The sequence below is a fragment of the Armigeres subalbatus genome, chromosome 1 (assembly GCF_024139115.2).
Source record: "Armigeres subalbatus isolate Guangzhou_Male chromosome 1, GZ_Asu_2, whole genome shotgun sequence".
In the NCBI taxonomy this organism is placed as follows: domain Eukaryota; kingdom Metazoa; phylum Arthropoda; class Insecta; order Diptera; family Culicidae; genus Armigeres; species Armigeres subalbatus.
This window is the reverse complement of record NC_085139.1, coordinates 183,315,571-183,335,040: the sequence shown is the minus strand read 5'-3', so window position 1 is coordinate 183,335,040 and position 19,470 is coordinate 183,315,571. Positions and strand designations below refer to the sequence as shown.

At 38.7% G+C, this 19,470-nt stretch overlaps 1 protein-coding gene and 1 non-coding gene across 7 annotated transcripts in view; both read left to right on the top strand.

Moving 5' to 3' along the window:
* Nucleotides 1–19,470, top strand: part of LOC134205589 (sex determination protein fruitless) — a 692,280-nt gene that overhangs the window by 473,721 nt on the left and 199,089 nt on the right. The window lies entirely within an intron of this gene.
* Nucleotides 7,710–7,781, top strand: Trnad-auc (transfer RNA aspartic acid (anticodon AUC)). Its single transcript has one exon. It is a non-coding gene; the product is annotated as a tRNA-Asp (tRNA).

Below are 19,470 nucleotides of genomic sequence, written 5' to 3'. Positions count from 1 at the left end.
AGCATTTTTTTTATTTAAAGGTTTTTTCCAAAAGATCATGCATTTATTTTAAAGGATTTTTGTCCACTATAGGTTGTCCCGCAAATGACGACAGCATGTTTCAAACGTGTTTTTGGAGCCAGGTGAACATGTGGGCCGTGCTGAATAGAAATCGAACTAACTGCATTCCGAACCTTGCTTTTATGCTTCGATTTCAATTTTCCTGAATTTCCTGAAACCTTTTCTTCATCAATATCGGAGCTTGGAAAATTGTGCACAATGAAAGTTTTCTTTTCCGGGTAGAGGTAAAGGACAAATTAATAACATAAAATTAATATTGCTGTGTTATTCATGAATACTATAAAATAGCATCGTAAGTACAAATGCTCATATGATGGCAAAATTGGATATTTATATTGTATTGTAAGAAAGAGCGAAACTTAAAAAAATAACGAATTTTGCAATCATTACACATTTTGTTATTTGGAATTTCAGCATATCAATAATATCTGATTTTGATATTTTTGAGTGCAAATATTTTGATTTGATATTATAATAGTAAATTTAGTTATTTACTTGAACAATGTTTGATATCTCGATGTTCTATATCTATATATTTCTCTCTGTGTCGATGGTTTGCTCGGTCCCTTCAATCTACATAAATTTTGACTTTCTATACCTCGATAACCTCCCTATCTTGATATCTCTCTATCTCGATGTGTTATAAAGGATTCACTCTCCTTTATGTCGATATGTTCAAATTTTTAGACCATCTTTGGACAATAACAAACACACCAATAATAAGAAATGACATTTGTTTTGTTGTCGTTTTTTATAGCAACGAACTATTCTGGATCTAGTAATCATTTCAATTTTCCTTCCATTCCTCGATCTCTTCCTATCTCGATGGTCCCTTCAACATCGAGATGTCGAGAGGCGACTGTATATCAAATAACCAATACCGTGGGGCATCGAAATCCGTACACTTAAGCACCTTAGTATATGAAAAAGTCATTAGAAAATAGGAATCGAATGTAAATGAAACGTTTGTCATTGACACAGACGCATGAAGGCTTCTATTTTGAAGTGTTTCACATTTACTCATTAAAAACTACGAAAAACATGATAAAATAATGATTTAAATCAACTACTCTTGACTCGAAATCCGTCCACCGTGGACGGATTTCGATTCAAAGGATCAAAATCCGTACAGCTATTTCTTAACTAAATATTTAAATTGAAACAGTCTGATTGACTAAGCTACCATTGTAAATAGTTCGATACGCACCTTGAGAAGCGATCCCTTCGATTTTATTCCGCTTCACGGTGTGCCTGTGACGGTTATTATCGAAAAAATGTCCATCCATTCTGAACTCGCATTTCGAAAGATATATTATCCAGGCGTCTGCTATGAAAATTTCAAAATATTTCATCTAGGGAATCGAAAGTTATAGTGTTACAAATTTAATGATTTTTGCGTTCGATATTTCACTAATATGCAACCATATATAATTTCCTCCTGATTCCATCCAAATAAATTATCATCAAATATGCAATTTGCAACCTCAACCAACTATAACCTAAAACCTATTCTTTGAATAATAGAAAAAATAACAAAAGAATGTTAGAGATAATATTGTTCTAATGCCAATGACAAAATATCACCACAATGACCACAATACAGTATTCAAATTACAGAATTATTGCACTTCAATCTCCTAATCATACCAAAGTGTGAATATTGTCTATGACAGACAAATAACTACACTCTGTATGATGATTCTGCTTTTATTAAATATGATAATAGTTGGTAACATAGAATACCGCGCTGAAACAATTTTGTCTTTCATGTGTTCTGGGTAGTTAGTAAGACTAGTAACCAACATTTAAACAATAATGTGCATGATTTGTTGTCAGTTATACAACCATCATCCAGTTTGATTCAAGCAGTGGTACGAAAACGAGTTGCATTTGGAAAAATATGGGAAAGGCTAGATCACACGAGGAAAACCACCTTTTCCGTGAACGGTGAACGGAAGAGCATATATGCCCCACTTCGGAACGTCTCAACAATTTAACTGACTTGTTGAACTAAGATGCATTTTCTTCATAAATTAATGCATTTACTACATACATTAACTGACACAGGAATATTAGTATCCGACTTAGAACTAGAAGAGAAAACCATCGCGTTTGCATAAAGCCTGGTAAGAAAATAAGAGATTTTATAAGACTGAAACTATTTAAGAAATATTTCACTGTCATGAGACGAGTTTACTACCATTCCATTTAATTCCACCACTTAGTATTACTTTTACATATACGTTTTTCGACCACAATGGTAAAGTCGTCTTCAGTGTCTTGTACTTGACTCGACTCAAGTTTGTTGACTTGTAAGGTCGTCTTCAGTGTCTCGACGTGAGTCGAGTCAAGTTTCTTTTCGAGACGATCTTACACACTTAATTTTTTAACCGGATCTCAGCAAAATGGTCAACATTTACCAAGATTCGCACAGCTGTGCCCCAGCAAACATGTTTTGTGCCGAGATTTCTGTCAAAAGTGCTGAAAATCAGCAAATGATTTGCCAAAAATCAGCTAGCAAACATCATTTTTGCCGAAATATTAGCTTTTTATTTTGCTGGCGTCCGGCTGTGAGCATTTTTACCGAGCTGCAGAAATAAAAACTAAGTGTGTACAGTTAAGGTCGAAATACGTATATGTAAAAGTAATACGATTTGGTGGAATTAAATGGAATTGTAGTAAACTCGTCTCATGACAGTGAAATATTTCTTAAATAGTTTCAGTCTTTTAAAATCTTATCTTACCTGGCTTTATGTAAATGGGATGGTTTCCCTCCTCTAGTTCTAAGTCTGATAACAGTATTCCCTGTGTCAGTTAATTTATGTAATAAATGCATTAATTTATGAAGTAAATGCATCGTAGCTCAACAAGTCAGTTAAATTGTTGAGACGTTCCGAAGTGGGGCATATATGCTTTTTCTTCTACCGTTCTCGGAAAAGACGGTTTTCCTCGTGTGATTTAGCCTTTCACATTTTTTTCCAAATGGAACTCGTTTTTGTACCACTGCTTGAATCGAACTGGATGATGGTTGTATAACAGACAACAAATGATGCACATTGTTGTTTAAATGTTGATTACTAGTTGGTTTACTCGTCTTACTAACTACTCAGTACCCATGAAAGACAAAATTGTTTCAGCGCGGTATTCTATATTATCAACTATTCTCATATTTAATAAAAGCAGAATCATCATACAGAGTGTAGTATATTCAAAGAATAAGTTGTAGGTTATAGTTGATTGAGGTTGCAAAATGCATATTTGATGATAATTTATTTGGATGTAATCAGGAGGAAATTCACGGTATATATGGTTGCATATTAGTGAAATATTGAACGCAAAAATCATTAAATTTGTAACAGCTATAACTTTTGATTCCTAGATGAAGAATTTTGAAATTTTCATAGCATACGTCTGGATATTATATCTTTTGAAAGGCGAGTTCAGAATGGATGGACATTTTTTCGTTAATAATGGTCACAGGCACACCGTGCGCTTATCTTATGTAATGATTTGCAATTAGCAATTAAAACACAGTCATTTTGGTGCAATTATGCTCTACCCGAAAACAAAATGGCGGCACAAACTCCGCCTTTGGTGGGTGAAGATTTGTTTTTGATTTTTGTTGTTTTAATTTCAAAGCCTTCTTTCCAATTCTATGCCTTAAAAACTTACTGTCAAGTATCTGAACAGGATAAGATTAATTAATTCTACATCAATTACCTTTAACCTCCTTTAATTTATTGATATCTCATGAGGTGGACGGATTTCGGTGCTGTACGGATTTCGGTACCGCACGGTATCAGATAATGGAATTCATATATTAATGGTAAAGATTGTTATTGCTTTGCAGTTTTCTTCTGCCCAGACTTCTTCTTCTGCCATGTAATGCTTAACAATGGGCCACATGTAGTGTACACAGGATTCTGTTTTACACGATTTTTTTGCCTTTCTCGTACACTAAGTGTACGTAAAGGCTATAATATTGTTTTCTCGTAATTTTGATCGTGTGACTTCAGTTTGCCACCAAAGTTTTTTTCATAGAAAAATCACATGTCAATTAATACGCGTTAAACATTTAGGATGAGTGCAAAGTTGAGAAAATGTAAATCGTGTAAAAACAAAATCCTATGTATTCTCTGAAATACTTCGCGGGCCGCATGCTATTTGTCAGTCGGTCGTCAAGCTCAGACCCGACCGCATTGCGTAGGCAAGGTTCTCAGGTTCAGTTCAATCAAAGTTAATTACCTATTTCCGGGGATTAAACCACCCGACTTGGACGTTAATTTACAATGTTATGAAAACTCATATGTGAATATGTACGTTATGTGGAAGGTATTGATTTGGAAAATGTATTGGAGGTAACCACTTTCCCTTCGATGGGACTCGAACCCATGATCCTACAGTACGCTAGACTGGTGCTTTAACCAACTAAGCTACGAAGGACCTCCGTCGGCCTTCGCAACCTAGCGGCTACTGAACGACCTCGAGATTCCCAAATTGAACGCTTAGTCAAATCACTCGCAATCCATTTCTCAAGCCAACACTTCCACATGTGTATAGTACACGTCCACATTAGAGGAGCGTGAGTATTTAGAATGTCTGGCGGCTATACACATTCTTCATCAGCAACTGTACTGATCAAGTGAGGTTGTGTAAGCTATTTGCCATTCGGTCGTCGGTTGATTAGTACAGTTGCTGATGTGTATAGCCGCCAGACATTCTAAATACTCACGCTCCTCTAATGTGGACGTGTACTCTCATGTCTCATCTCTCATTTCTCTTTATAACATCTCACTGCTTAAAGTGAGAAAAGCAAAGTGAGAAAGGAGATGATTCTCTTCTCATTCACCACTTTTTACTTCTTATTTCTCAATTTTCACAGTGAGAAGTGAGATGTGAGACGTCAAATTACACATTCGGCTGATCGACCTATTCGGCCGAATGATCTGTTCGGCCAAACAACCTATACAGCCAAATGACGTTTTCGGCCAAATGACCTTTTTGATCAAATGATCTTTTCGGTCAAATGACTTTATCGGCCAAATGGCCTATTTGGTCAATAGACTTTTCCAGATAAATAGCTATTCGGCCAAATGATCTTCTCGTCGAAATGACCTATTCGGCCAATTGATCTTTTCGACCAATTGATCTTTTCGGCCAAATAACCTATTCGGATATATGACCGTTCTGGCCAAATGGTATATAACTTTCGGCCTCCAAAAACAAACTTTTTATTGAATGCCCGTTGCATTTGACGCAGAATCCATATCTTCTTGTTTCCCATTGAAAAATGGCCAGGTCGGACTAGGGGCTCAAAAGTTATGGCCAAAATACTATTTTGGATAATGCACGAGAAGGTAGCATTATCGCTAGGTGGATTAAACTGAGTGTATACCTAACGATAAGATACACTGCTACAAACCAAAACCATGCAGAAGGTGGCTGAGGTCAATTCCCGATCCGGTCTAAGAAATGTTCGGGATAAATATTTTCTCTGCAATCCTATGACGGATGGTTTTATAGAGATTATTTGAAAAAAATAAAAAAAATGTCTTCGGTATTAGAAAAAAACACGCGTGTTTCGAAAAAAATTCTATGAACTTTGAAAGATTTTTGCCGTTGTTGAATTTGTCTTGCAGTGAGTAACTAAGTAACATCGGATCGGATTATACTGTGCTAAAGTATTAATATGCTTGAATAGATTTTAGCACATTGATCATAGGGTCGGCGTATTAAGCCCCGATGTTGACAGATCCACCTGTAATCACCATCCGGCAGAGTGCCGCGTTTGTCCAACAAGAGAACCATCTTACCCCAATGTGTGTGTGTGCGCACCTTTGCCAGCCCATAGAGTACAAATTCGATTCGGTTCGCGTTTATTTTATGTTTATATTATGTAAATATTTGCGAATATCTCATTTCGAATCGCCGATTTCGGGTGATTGATATCGAATCGGCCCAAACGACGACGAGGACGGAGCCGGTGAGCTTCCGCACTCCCACATGGTCACCACTGCGCGCTGCTGACTGGGCACCAGTCACGTCACGTCATTCTCTGGCATCATCATCGCGCGCGCAACCCTTTCCAAGCATACGCGCGCCCGCCGCCGTGGCCGCAGCGCCGATTGAAGAGGATTCGAAAAGAGCCGTCTTTCGTAATTGCAAACGCGTTTGTCACCGTCTATTAGGGGATCATCCACGAGCGAAGAAAAAAGCACATCAAACATGTCAAAATTTGCATTAGTCAGTAACGGCAAGCGTCGTTAAATTGGAGGCGGTTTATGACCTCGACTTTTCGATTCGCAACCTGCTTGCGCTTGATGTGGTGGTCGCAGGATTTTAACACCTTTCGTCGAAGCGGTCGCGCTGTAATGGTTCCTGCTCTGTTCGGTTTGCTCTCATCGATCGAGGTTCAAGGCACATCATCTAGGGACCGATCGTGTTGCATGTGTCGTACACCATAATAAAGGTTGAGGGGGTTGTGCAGAATTTGAAAACAGTAGAAAGTCACCGAATTTGGTGTGGTGGACAAATAATCAATCGCTGAGAGGAAGTATAAAGATAACAGCAGTAGTGCAATCGTCCTAAGCAGCGAATGCGGCCGAGCGAGTGGTATCTGCGGAGGAGTACTCGGGGATGATGATCACCGATAGGTTTGGAGTTCGATATGCTAATCACGATTGTTGATTTCGAAAGATTTTGTATGCAATTTTAAGCTGAAATCATTTGACAAGGTTTTTTTTCGGCTGAGTTTTCTGCAGTGCGGTGTTGGGTGTCACTTTCTAATCACATGATGGCGTCTCCTTGACCAGACAACCCAGGGTTTGATTTATAGGTGACCGATCGTGAGGGGACTTAAGAAATCAGCAAGAGACTAAATTAGTTGTTGCTCGAAGGCTGCTGTTCGTGAGAGCGGGTCGGGTCTCCATCCGGTTAATTGACCAATCATGAGCTGAAACAAAGGTCTTCAGCAAATGAAGTTTGTTACGAATTTGTCCACCATTAGCGGTTTCGATTACCTTTGGTTGATGCTGGTGCTTAGTACGGTTATGATGAATTTGTTGTGTATTTACCGTTCAGAACTCGCACCATTATTGTAGTCCCCAAAACTTATAATTTTAAACTAAAAATTAGAGGAGGCGAGATGTAATTTAAAAAAATATCTGCCTTATTAACATTTAACAGCTATCAGAAAACAGAGAAAATTTAATAAATAAATCAAAATAAAGCTGTGAATCGCACGCCATAGCTTACAATCCTAGGTGTAGCAAGGATTACAACTTTTAATTATGTTTTTACAAAGCAACACAAAAGCAATCGTCGATAGATATTTATTATCTACACTGAATCTCGGGTTGTATCACACTGCCAATTGACACCCGAATGGTGGCAATGTCCCAATGGGGATGTAAAGCCAATAAGAAGAAGAAGAACTTTTGTTTCTATATTTAATCTTTTCTCAACTTTTCGTACTACTTTGAACTGTCGCAGCACATTAAGAGTTTCATTTGTAAAGTTAAATAGTTTTTTTAATATTTCAATCCAGCTTTACAATACGAAGCATTTTATTTTGCTTTTGATAAGATAAATATCAAACAGGTGTTCATGTTCTCACGAACTTGCGCATTTGTCTGCACTGAACTACGGGGTCCTTCGTAGCTTAGTTGGGAAAGCACCTGTCTATCATACTGGGGTCGTGGGTTCAAACCCCATCGAAGGAAGTGGTTACCCTCCAATACATTTTCCGAACTAAATCTTTCACATGTTGTGCAATTGCACACAATTCGTGTTTCCAAACATGCTTTTTATTTTCCACTATTGTGTGCACTTTGCGTGGAACGAATTTTTCATTCCCTAACAAAATTAAACCTGAAACTTGTGAAGCCATAAGTGGTTGTATGGTAAAGGTAATTACAGATTGGAGTTTATAATAAAATTTTTTTCTTACCCTAGACCAATCATATACTTCTAAAACTACTATGAAATAGTTTTGGAGCAAAGGGACTACAGCATTAAATTCATTAATTAAAATTAGTTGTTAAAGAAAATTTTATTGGCATATCGGTCTCGATGCTTTTTTTTTATTTACGCGCCAAATCATTATTTATTAGACAGAAGCATCGAGACCGATATGCCAATAAAATTGAATTTAAACTGATTACGGTCGTACAGCTTCTGTTGTTAAAGAAAGCTGCTGTGTTTCGTTTTTGTTCAAAACTGCAAGCAATACCTGCGGGCGTCGCAAAAAATAAAACAACTGGATTCCGTAGTTTTTACAGTTCAGACGATTTTATTTGACAGCTTCCGGTAGGTAAGATTTTTCAACCGGTTGTCGGTTATAAATATTTCTAGTAAACCGAGTTTTTTCAATCAATCAAAGTTCCTTCAACAGGTTCGGTATGCTGAGAATGTTCTTTTCAGTGCTAATGCAGTCTCTGGTTCATTGTTGATTGCGCGTGTTGCCATTTCATACACACATCGCACCGCGGCTGTTGTATACTAGTTTCGAAGGCAATCAAATTTTAACAAAAATAAGGCTCTTAAGCTACAGGCTTCGTGTGCATCCAAGCTGACTGAGTACTTTACAATCCTGAATGCCACATATATTATCAAATCTACAAATCTACAAAGACCCTTTTTGAGCAGGGTTCCGAAAAATCTGGAAATTCCTCAGGGAATCATTGATTGATGAAACAATGTATTCAAACTGGGAGAACGTTGTAAATCGCAAAGATGAACGAAAAAAAAAATGAAGTTTATTTGATGAAATTGTTAATACATATCAAACTTTGATGAAATCATTATTCTGAAAACAAACATAGTTCAAAATGTAATTTAACTAAAACTTCAAAGTATTGAGAAAATGAAAAAATAATAAGAATTTCAAGAAACGCTTGTAAACTAATATTTCAGATTCCGACGGAAGAAATATGACACAAAGTGAATTAGCGTAAGAACCGTAATTTATCCAACTATCGGTAATGGTTCATTTCTCGCGCCTTTTGTAAAATAGTGTTTTAGCAATGAATTTTGAGCTCATTGTCTGATCTGTGCTTAAAGTGTGAGTGTTTTTTTTTTCGCACATACATACACACATACAGACATTACCTGAATCGATGAGCTGAGTTGAATTGTATATGAGAGCGTATTTGTGCAAAACAGCCCTCCAGGTCTCCCATCAAAAATTCGTTTTTGGATTGATTGTGCTAACTGAATGAATCACATGAAATCAAAATAATCTAACAGTTCCGATTAATTAACCAATAAACGAAAATAATAAGCACGCTCTATACATTAAATGCATTTTCTCCTAAACGACACTTCTGTCGATGGTTCTTGTTTCAACCACCAGACTTTGAAGTGATCGATGAGCTGCACTTTCGTTCATCTAGGGGATAGAATCTAATTGAACAATGTTTAGACGCGTAAATTCAATTGGCTAATGATTACTTTCTTAGTAATGATTAATTCCTACAAATATTTCTCAAAATTACACAGAACGAAAGTGTTCCCTGATTTTAAATCCTAGACAATAGTAATAGACATTCAACCAGCTTTTGTTAATTACCTTTGATTGTATTATTATTTTTCAATGAGAAGTTGGCTAATACATGCACTGACTGAGTTTGTTAAGTGTGCACAGCTCCTAACAAGTCTAGAACTTGCAGCTGACGCTCTGAAGCTATTCTAGCCCTAGCAATTATGCGGCTGTTTTGGAAAGCCCAAGAGCGTATGTTTATTATAGGGAACTGCTCCGTTTTCCATCTCACTGAACATATATTCATCTTATCGCGAAACAAAGAAATATGGCACCAATTTCGTCGCTTCTTTTTGCTAACATGCGTGCTCACTGCTGAAAAAATTCACAAAAATAATAAACAAACCAAATACCTTTTCATTTCTTTGTTTTTCGTGAGACCAATATCGGAGCTATGAGATGAAGTCCAGGAGCAGTAACCCTACTTGTGATACAAGTATTTTCATCCCTAGCAATGTTCGAACAATGCCCTGTAGACAGCTACAGACATGGATGTCTCCTTGCGTCGGCCCACATAATCTATCCTAGCTCATAAAGCTGACCGAAAGCAACACAAATGTTGCTCGACCTTGGTATTGAAGTCTTTCGCCAATTTTAACTGTTTATGGTGCAAAGCACCAAGGAATTTCGACAACCTGATTTGTTTATGTCTCCAAAATTATTTTTAGAGGTACAGAAGTCTTCGAGGAGCCAATTTTGGTAAAGATTTTAAAAAAATGTTCTTCAATCTCAAATTTCCATTGAGCTTACAAATCCTACGTTAGCAATCATCTCCTTCTCAGCCTCAGCCACGAGCTTCCCCTCTGAAGTCTAGTCACCAGCTGGCGAGCTAAAAGGTTAGCATAGACAAAACTGTGCAACGGATATTCAGGAGTAGTGACAACATAGGAATAGAGGCCTGCTTTGGAAACGCTATGCCGCATTTGAGCACTGTTAGGACTGTGTGAACTCAGCGTTAAAAAGGCGCAGGTGTGCGTCGGGAAAAAGCGGTAACGCCGCGCCGATGCACTCCTGCGTTATTTGACCGCAGCATGCACGTGGCGGTAAAAAACGCTACGTGGGCATCGGGCCTTAAACGGATGGGTCGCATTCCCAGAGAAGGCGAGCGTCGGAAACTCCAGCCCCAACCTCACAATCCAGTTTTTATTTTTTCAATTTTGGTTTTAAAAAAAATGCTCACAATATAAAAATCTGAGGGGGGATTTCTACCTACATAATCGTACGAACATAAAGAAAATCATGTGGTGAATGTCGGTCAACTTAGGGCCAATGCACATGTAGCGTTTTTTCAGCTGCGTGCACGCCGCGTCCACGCAAAGTACCCAGCATAAAATGTACTCATGTACACGGTTACGTGTGCATTACTCCATTTGATATTGGGTACCACTCGATTTTCAAGGGCGACTCGATCCGGAAGCAACGCACAACTGCAATTCTTTTTATTTCACGCATGCTGCGACACAGCGAAGTTGGAATAAAATGATGACAGTTGTGCGTTGCTTCCGTATTGAGTGGTGTGCCCATGAAAACGCGTGTGAATTTAGTTTTGGATTCCGTGAGGCTTGTCCTTAATTCGAAATATCGTCATTTCATCAATTTGTCTATTCACGAATTCATCAATTCGTCAATTTCTTGTTTCGTCTATTCGTTACTTTATTATATCGCAAATTTGTGAATACAATTGCTGCTTAATTCGCTGATTCGTCAGTCCTCACTACATCTTCTCAGAAAACTCCACAGAATCTTCAAAAAAAAAAAGAAAAATTTCTCAAAGAATTTCCCAAGTAGAGAAAATTTCAAAGAATTAATCTTCTGAATTTCCTCAGGAAATTCATCTGAATTTACTGAAGACTTTTCTAAAAATATCGAATTTTATTCGAAGTTTGATTTTCCATGGAAAACTCCTCCTAACTTCCTAGATATATTCTTTGGAAATCCCTTGGAAAAGTCTTTCAATATGTTAAGAAAATTATTTTGAGCTTTTTAGTGGAATGTCTTCACTTGCCATAAGACGAGTTTGTACAATCCCATTGAATTCAGCCACTTAATTGTATCGTGACAGATTCGTATTTCGACCTCAACAGTAAGGCCGTCTTCAGTGTCTCGTACTTGACTCGACTTAGTCGACTTGTCAAGATACAATTAAGTGGTGGAATTCAATGGGATTGTACAAACTCGTCTTATGACAAGTGAAATCTTTCAAATTTCCTCGAAAATTCATCCTTATTTCTCGGTGCATTTATCCGAATTTCTACGTGGGATTCTTCTGAATTTCTGCGGGATTCCGCTGGGAAATTTTTCGCATTTCCGTTAGAAAATTCCTCGGAATTTCTTCGATAAATGTTTCGGCTTTTCATTGGGAAATTTTTCTTGGTATTTCATTGGGACCTTCTTCAGAATTTCCTCGGAAAATTCTTTGGATCATTTTCAACCGTTTTTTTTTTCAAAACTCCTTATATTCTTGGATATGTATTTGTTTTCTTCAAAACATTCTTCGGAATCACTCAGGAAATTCTGATAAATATTCTCTGGAATTTTTTTTTCGGAATTTCATAGATTTGATTTTATTTGTCGATATTTCTTTGGGAAATCCACTAAAAAATGCTTCAGGAAATTGTTCGGATTTCTTTTCAGGGAAGTTCTCCGAAATTGAATTCTTCGGAAGTTCGACAGGAGTTTAATCCAAATTTTCAAAATTTCAGGAAATTTTAAAGAATTGATTCGGGAAATTCTTGGAAATTTCTTCAGGGTTTTTTTTCGGATTTTCCTTAAATTATTTCAAGATTTTTTTTTGGGAAATTCTTTGGAATTTACTCAGCCAAATTCTGAGGAATATCATCGAGAATATTTTAAGAATTTTATCGGGTAATATTAGGAAAATTCTTTGGAAAATTACTCGGATTTTCCTCTGGTAGTTCTTCCAAATTTTCTCGGAAATATTGCGTAAAATTCTTTTGAGCTTCCTCGGGAAAGCCAGAATTTTCTCAGAAAATTCTTCAGATTTTTAGGATTTTTTTTTCTTCGGTATATTTCTTCAGTGAAATTTTTCCTTACGGGCTTACGGGTACGGGCTTTTATAGAAAAAAATCTTTGCAATGACCTTGTCATTCTTCAGTTAAAACGGTTTTAAATTGCCTCAGATCAGTTTTCTATGAATTTTCTAGAGGAAATTAATTGAAATTTTTTTTGGATGTCCCTCAAAATTCTAAGAATTTTCCGACGAAATTCTAAAAAAAAATATTTCTCACAATTTGCTCATCAATTAGGAAAAAACGGATACGAATTTGGTGGATCTGCAGAACACTCTAACTGATATTAGCTTTGTGCAAACGTGAGATTCTTAAATACCAAACGCAGTGAAATCAGATCTCTGTACAAAAGCGAATTCGGACCTCATAAAAAGAAGCAAATATATGATTTAATTTCAGTACCGATGTATAGTCAAAATCAAAATTATATCACTTTTTCTGAAGCCGATGCTGATTAAGGTGAAACTGTCCAGAATCCAAATAAATTTTGCCTCGTATTTTCAGAGGCACCAATCTCAACAAAGAAGCGACTAATAACTGTCACCTTTTTACTATGGCTTTGTTGCGTGGCAGCAAGCATTGACTAAAAAGGTGACAGCCGCTAGTTGTTTCATTGTTGATAGTGGTGCCCTTGAAAACGCGAGGTGAAAAAAAAATGGATTTCGAAAAGTTCGTCCTTAAGAGACGCGCCTTTGAGAGTCGACATATCTGCAGTTTTCCAGCAAGGTGGGAATGTACCGCTGGATAGAGAGAGTTGGAATACCAGGAGAAGGGGTTCAAGCAGACAGGTGATATTTTGTTTAGCAACGTCGGTGGAACACCGTCTGGACCAGGCTTAGATTAAGTCTAAGCTGGCAGCGGTGGTCGCGAGTCGTGACTCACGACATCAACAGGTAGTTGTTCGTCTTCAAACACACTGGCGAATTTAGCTGAAACAGGTTGCATATACCTTGTTGGGTGCTTGCAGATTGAGTTGCAACGGACCGGAGAGCATTTGTCATCCACGGGATCGAAGAGTCAGATCTAACGGACTTTTTCCTGTCGATGATGTGCATCATGATGTGAGAAAAAGTTTCTGCAGCAGAATTAATGTCCACTGGATCAAGAATGTGTTCCCAATTCATATTTTATATCACTTCGGTAATACTGCGACGGCCCACCTTATGGAAATCATACGACACCGCGGCTGGCATTTTGAAGAAATCGCGCATAACATTTTCTTCGATGTCAATCACTAGATGGCGTTGATGAGGAACATCTTTGACTAAGAGTACAGAAGCCAAACAGAGAGAGGTGCCGTTACTGGTACGAATCACTCATGAAGCGAAGGTTCAGAGACCAATTATTCTCGTTAACCTTAACCGTTGACTTGAGATGGCGTAGTGATACTGTAACCAGCACCTGCATGGAACGTGAGGCTTTCACTATCCGGACGGAAGAAGCCGCTGTGAGTAGAAGTCCATGGTTGAAGTCGCCTAAAATCAAAACCTCACCACAAGGCTCGGAACAGAAATAGAAGACAGAAGTCCGATCCGGATGGATGATCACAGCACAGATGGACAGATACCTGTCACCAAGCTGAATAGTAACCCATACTTGCTCAACGGTGTTCTAAGAATCTTCCTCAACCATTTTTGCTTTCAATCTGGAGTCAACTGCAACAAGTACGTCATACCTTCGACAGTTCGTCGCGTTGCGATAACAGCGAAAAATTTCGCAACCGGTTCCAAAAACGAAGCTCGAAATAGTTTGAGAATCAAGTCAGGTGTCAGTAAACACTATGAGATGGAGATGTCTGAATGCATATGACGAAGAGCTATAAATCGGAACACAAAAGGCAGAGAAGGGTTCATTTTTCTGAATACTCCATTCCCTGGCGCAACCACAGGAACGTCACGTCTGCTGGTCGCTGGCGGGAATGGCTCGACTGAGTTGGGAGGATAAGGAGCTTCCTCAAGGCTTGCGGCATAAGTGCGTCCTGGTAGCGTACTGGAAGTATAAGAGGCAAGGTGTGCGATATCATATCTCGTTTGGAAGACCCTCTCCCCGCTTCTGATAGCCGACTGTGATGAACGGAGACGGCAAGAGGCTGCAGGGGTTGAGGGCTTCCATGAGGCTTTCTAAAGCACGTTCCGGATTCCCAGTAGTAGGCCATATAGCGAAATCGACACGTAGATTTGTCGAGCGCAAGATACTGAAAAGTGGATCGACATCAGTTGTCGGAGAAATGAAAACTTGATTGTACTTGCCTGTCGTCGCAGGCTGGTAGACCCCCGATCTGCAGCTAGCTTCAGGACCAGGACGACTAAGGTGAGCGCAGGCAGCGAGAAGCAGCTAACGGGACTCGGTCGAATGGTTCGGATACTCCCATAGGGCGACAAGCAGTTCTTTCTGGCGCACAGGAGCTGCAGGCTTGGATCAGTCCACAGTGCGATATTGGAGGTAACAAGTTGCGCCGGAGTCGAAAACCCGGAACAGAATTCCCTTCGACCAGGTATCGGTATTCAATGTCATTTAACGGAGCTTTGGATCGATTCCGATTTTATACGACATAAAGGTCATACTAGTCGTACCAGCGGAACGGCCTTAACAATATCTGCACCCGACAGACATTTCTTCACCATTTTTTCCGACTTGTTTAGCATCTGCACCATGGCGATGCTCTAACTGCGTCGTTTATCCATGTGAAACAGACGTACGGTCGCTCAAAACGTGCACAAAGAATACAGTAACGACTATGCAAAGATGAACGATGCACTAACAACGGGATATTACTCTCAATAATATTGTCGACGTAACACCAAACTAGATTTCGGAAGCAGAGACTTCCGAACCATACTTTCTTCCGAAGTTTTATCTGTCAAACTAAAGCATGCGTTGTTTAGCGCATCTTTAGGTAAATCCAGCGTACTACTTCCGAAGTTGGGAATTTTGCCTGTATCTCGACAAAAATCCACCTTTGAAAGAAAATAGAGAATATCGCCGCTACCTCGACCGATACACTAAGACTATAAAAAATCAACGCAACACAGGTAAAATGCGGCTTGCATCCGAGCCAAAAAAAGTAAACAGTCCGACGAAGATTGATACATAAGCATATTAATTCTTTTCAACAGCAATGGAGTAAAAATACATGTACTAAGCAAAAACCACGGGTAGGTATAGAATAAAAGTTTTTCAAATTAAAAAAAGTCCTGAGCAAAATTCGAAATATTTCCCGATACACTTCTTAAGAGCTTTCAAGGAAGTTTCACTAAAAAAATCAGAAATATGTTTCTAAACCCAACCAGCGGGTGGCAAATTTTAATACAATTCTGCATCACCTGCATCATCTGCGGTCCACCTTACAGAAACTGTATAACATGTTAGTTCAGACAATTTAGGAAGATGTCAATACAGCTAATGTACTCATATCTTGTTTTTACAGTGACCGTACAAAAAGCTTACATTTTTTGTATTAAAACCTTTAAAGTTTAAAAAAATCTGTTTGAAAACCTGACGAAATTCTGTGAAAAAATCGTTTAAGTTACTTATAAAGAAATTTCCGATGTTACTCGTATTTTTTTTCGTGGAAGCTTAGAAGAAATGTTGATGAAATTTAAAAGATTTTCCATGAAGGAGAACTTTGCTGGTGGACTAGAAACGACTTTTAAAGGAAATTAAAACCCATTTTAATTCACCGAGTAGTGATGCTGCCTTTATCGCATTTAGTCAAGACACCAACCTTATATGCGGATTATATGGTTCGATGTATCATTTTCTTCATAGCTTTCAAACACAACGGTCGATTGTTATCACATTCAATAGTGATCAACAAGGCTTTGTCCCCTGTCGAACGAAACTTGTTGCGAGAAAATCGGTTAAAGTTGTCTAATGTTTTTCTTAGCTTTTGTGCACACACATACACACGGACAGACAGACATGGGCTCAGTTCGTCGAGCTTCTATAAAAGTTTGTTTTCGGTGTGTTACGGTGTGTTGATCACCGAAGCCTCACACTATTCTGTGCTATTTGGGCTTAGTATGAGGCTTCGGTAGCGAGGCTCACAATGCTGGTGTCAAGACAATTGCTGCTACTTAATGCGATGTCAAGGGCGGCCCATGTGTCATATTGTGGTTTCACTATACTGCTATATTTCTAGCGCCGCTAACGCTGCTTTATTTGGATTTAATATGGTTCTAAATAGAATTTAAGCTATAACGCATCGGAGTGAAATGATAGCCTCTCGGTACAACTTTGTTGTACGAGAAAGGCAAAAAAAGCAATGTGGAATTTAGAAAAATGTTACAATAAAATAATAATAAGTTTTCCAGCGGAATTTTGAGAAATTTCACGGAGAAATTCCTCGTTTTTTTCCTGAAAAAGTGCAGAATCTTTAACCGATTGCCTCACAATAAGCTAATTTTAACAGGGGGCAAATCCTAGTTGATCACTATTGAATTTGATAACGATCGACCATTACGTTTAATAGTTATATAAAGAAAATTGTGTATTTATCTTACTAGGTTGGTGTCTTGGCTAAATGCGAGAAAGGTAGCAAAATAATAACCTTTTTGTTCACCTTGATGTGCGAGAAAGATAAACAATAATTGTTTACGATGAAGCAGCCGTAGCAGTTTCGGTTACTTTCATATTTTCGGGATCACTCTTCCTATGAGTAGCGGAAATAAAATTAATCGAGATAACAACGGTAAAAGGTCAAGAACCACCTCGGATCAGTGACTCAGCATGTGTGCACATTTCTCAACTTCGAAAATAAACAAATCCTGTACGGCTTTTCAAGTTCGAGTGAAAATGTATAATGTTTGACCTTTACTCGTGACCCTCAATGTCGATTATATTCTATAAAACTGTCCGTGATAGAGTAAATTTCTATTCTGGATTCTACTGCTTTTATTCTGCTATGGCAAAGCACACTGCAATCTGAAAATGGAAAAGATAATTCAGCTGAAGTTTAAATTTTGTAATCTGAGAACTTTGACACCGTTTCGCTCATTTCTATTACAAGTTTAATAATTCATTTTTATTTTATTTATACGGGCACGTGTTGATATTTACGCTAAAATGCAATGATCATTGGTCTTTGAATGTTACCATTGGCAAAGAATCATTCTTTTAGTTTACAGTTTTCATCGTGACTTGCACTACCGTTATCATGTAAATGAGTACACAAATTAAAAATCAAGTAAGCAACAATACACACAGTTTTGATCTTCTGAGTACTGCTCTGCACTTGCAAAGTCATGTAAGGATGCAAATTCTTTATAGCTTTTTTAAAGATTGACATTCTAAAACAGAATAAATAACTAACGCAATCTATTACCAACATATATGTAACACTCAAAGATTATTTGTCAATAACGGCAAAAGTTACGTAACCTAATGGAAATATGAAAATTCTGTTGTACAAGTCTTCAAAAAATCGAACAATCTCCTGCATCCCTACTAGTGCCACTGACTAGGAAATGGATCACTGATTGAAATGGTTTATTTAATGCTATGTTCACTTGTTTTGCGCAAAAAAAACTTGATTGTAGTAATCCATTACATGGACAGTTTCCGTCCATGATAATACTTTGGCAAACTGTGAATTTGAATAGCCTCTGAGCAATATATTCGATATTGAACAGTCAAAGCACACTCGCAATTATTTTAATTACGTACTGTTCGTTTCGAAAGTGATTTCCCCTCAAAACGTTTCGTATGGGAACCCTCCCACGTGGATTCACGAATCCATCCACTCGCGAAACCTTCACCGGAATGATCTCATCGACCTCTCCTGCCCACTCCCTAAACCCATAAACGAGTTCCATTACTGCGCGCCGAAGAACGATTATCGCACCTTCCCCTCCTCCGCCGCCGGGCCGGGGTGGTTCTTCTTCTGGCTGCCGGCGAGAAATTTCATTTCCCTGCTCCCGCAAGTGTAAAGATGTAAAGTTTTCGCTGGGCAAGTAGCCAGCCACCTCGGCGATTGAGTCCGATTTGGAAGCTTCAAGTGAAGAACAAGTTCTGGACGATGACGACGACGACGACGATGGCCACAGTCAGTGGCCACAGTTTGCACACGTATGTCTGTCTAGGGCGATGCACAGTGACCGAATACGGAATGCGACGTTGAATGAAATCCCGACTTTTATTCTACTTCGAATGCTATTACTGGTTCTGGTATATGGAAAATTGATTATCAATCTAAGTGTTGGGTTTTTGTCCAATTTCTGCTCAGGTGTCTACCACTGCGGTGTGGTGGTCTGGCGGCGTGGGCGAATGAAAAGGTACGGGTCAGGTTGAAGGTATCTGAAGGGGATTTTTAAAATTCTGCGCGAATGCGCTAAGCCAGAAGGGACGACACGACGACGCAGGAATAAATTGCTTGCGCCGCGGTTGAAGGACCATTAAAGTATTATTTCGCTAAATGCGCGTTATTGGTCTTTCCGCGGCTTCGCCTGGATTTGCGGTACAAAGTGACGAGGATGGATCACACCGAGACTGAGGTGGGTGCGCTGAACGGTTTGGTTAGCAATCAATATTTGGTCAAACTAACGAAAAGGTTCAAGTGTGGTGCTTTTATTTTTGGGGGGAGGTTTTCGGTCCACATGAGTTACAACGTCAATGGATATACGTCTTCGTCGTTGTCGTTGTCGTCGTCGGTCGTTAGCTGTAGGTAAAGCCATTCGCTTGGAGGGGTACGTGACCATGAAAAAGCGAAGAATAACCGTAACGACCCTCCGCGGGCGCATGGGAGTGCGCGAGTACCGTAGGCAGCAGTGGGGCGTAAAAGGGAACGGCAAATTCGCGAGTTGCGCAAATATCTTCTGCGTGAAACGCCACATGCCAGTCCATATT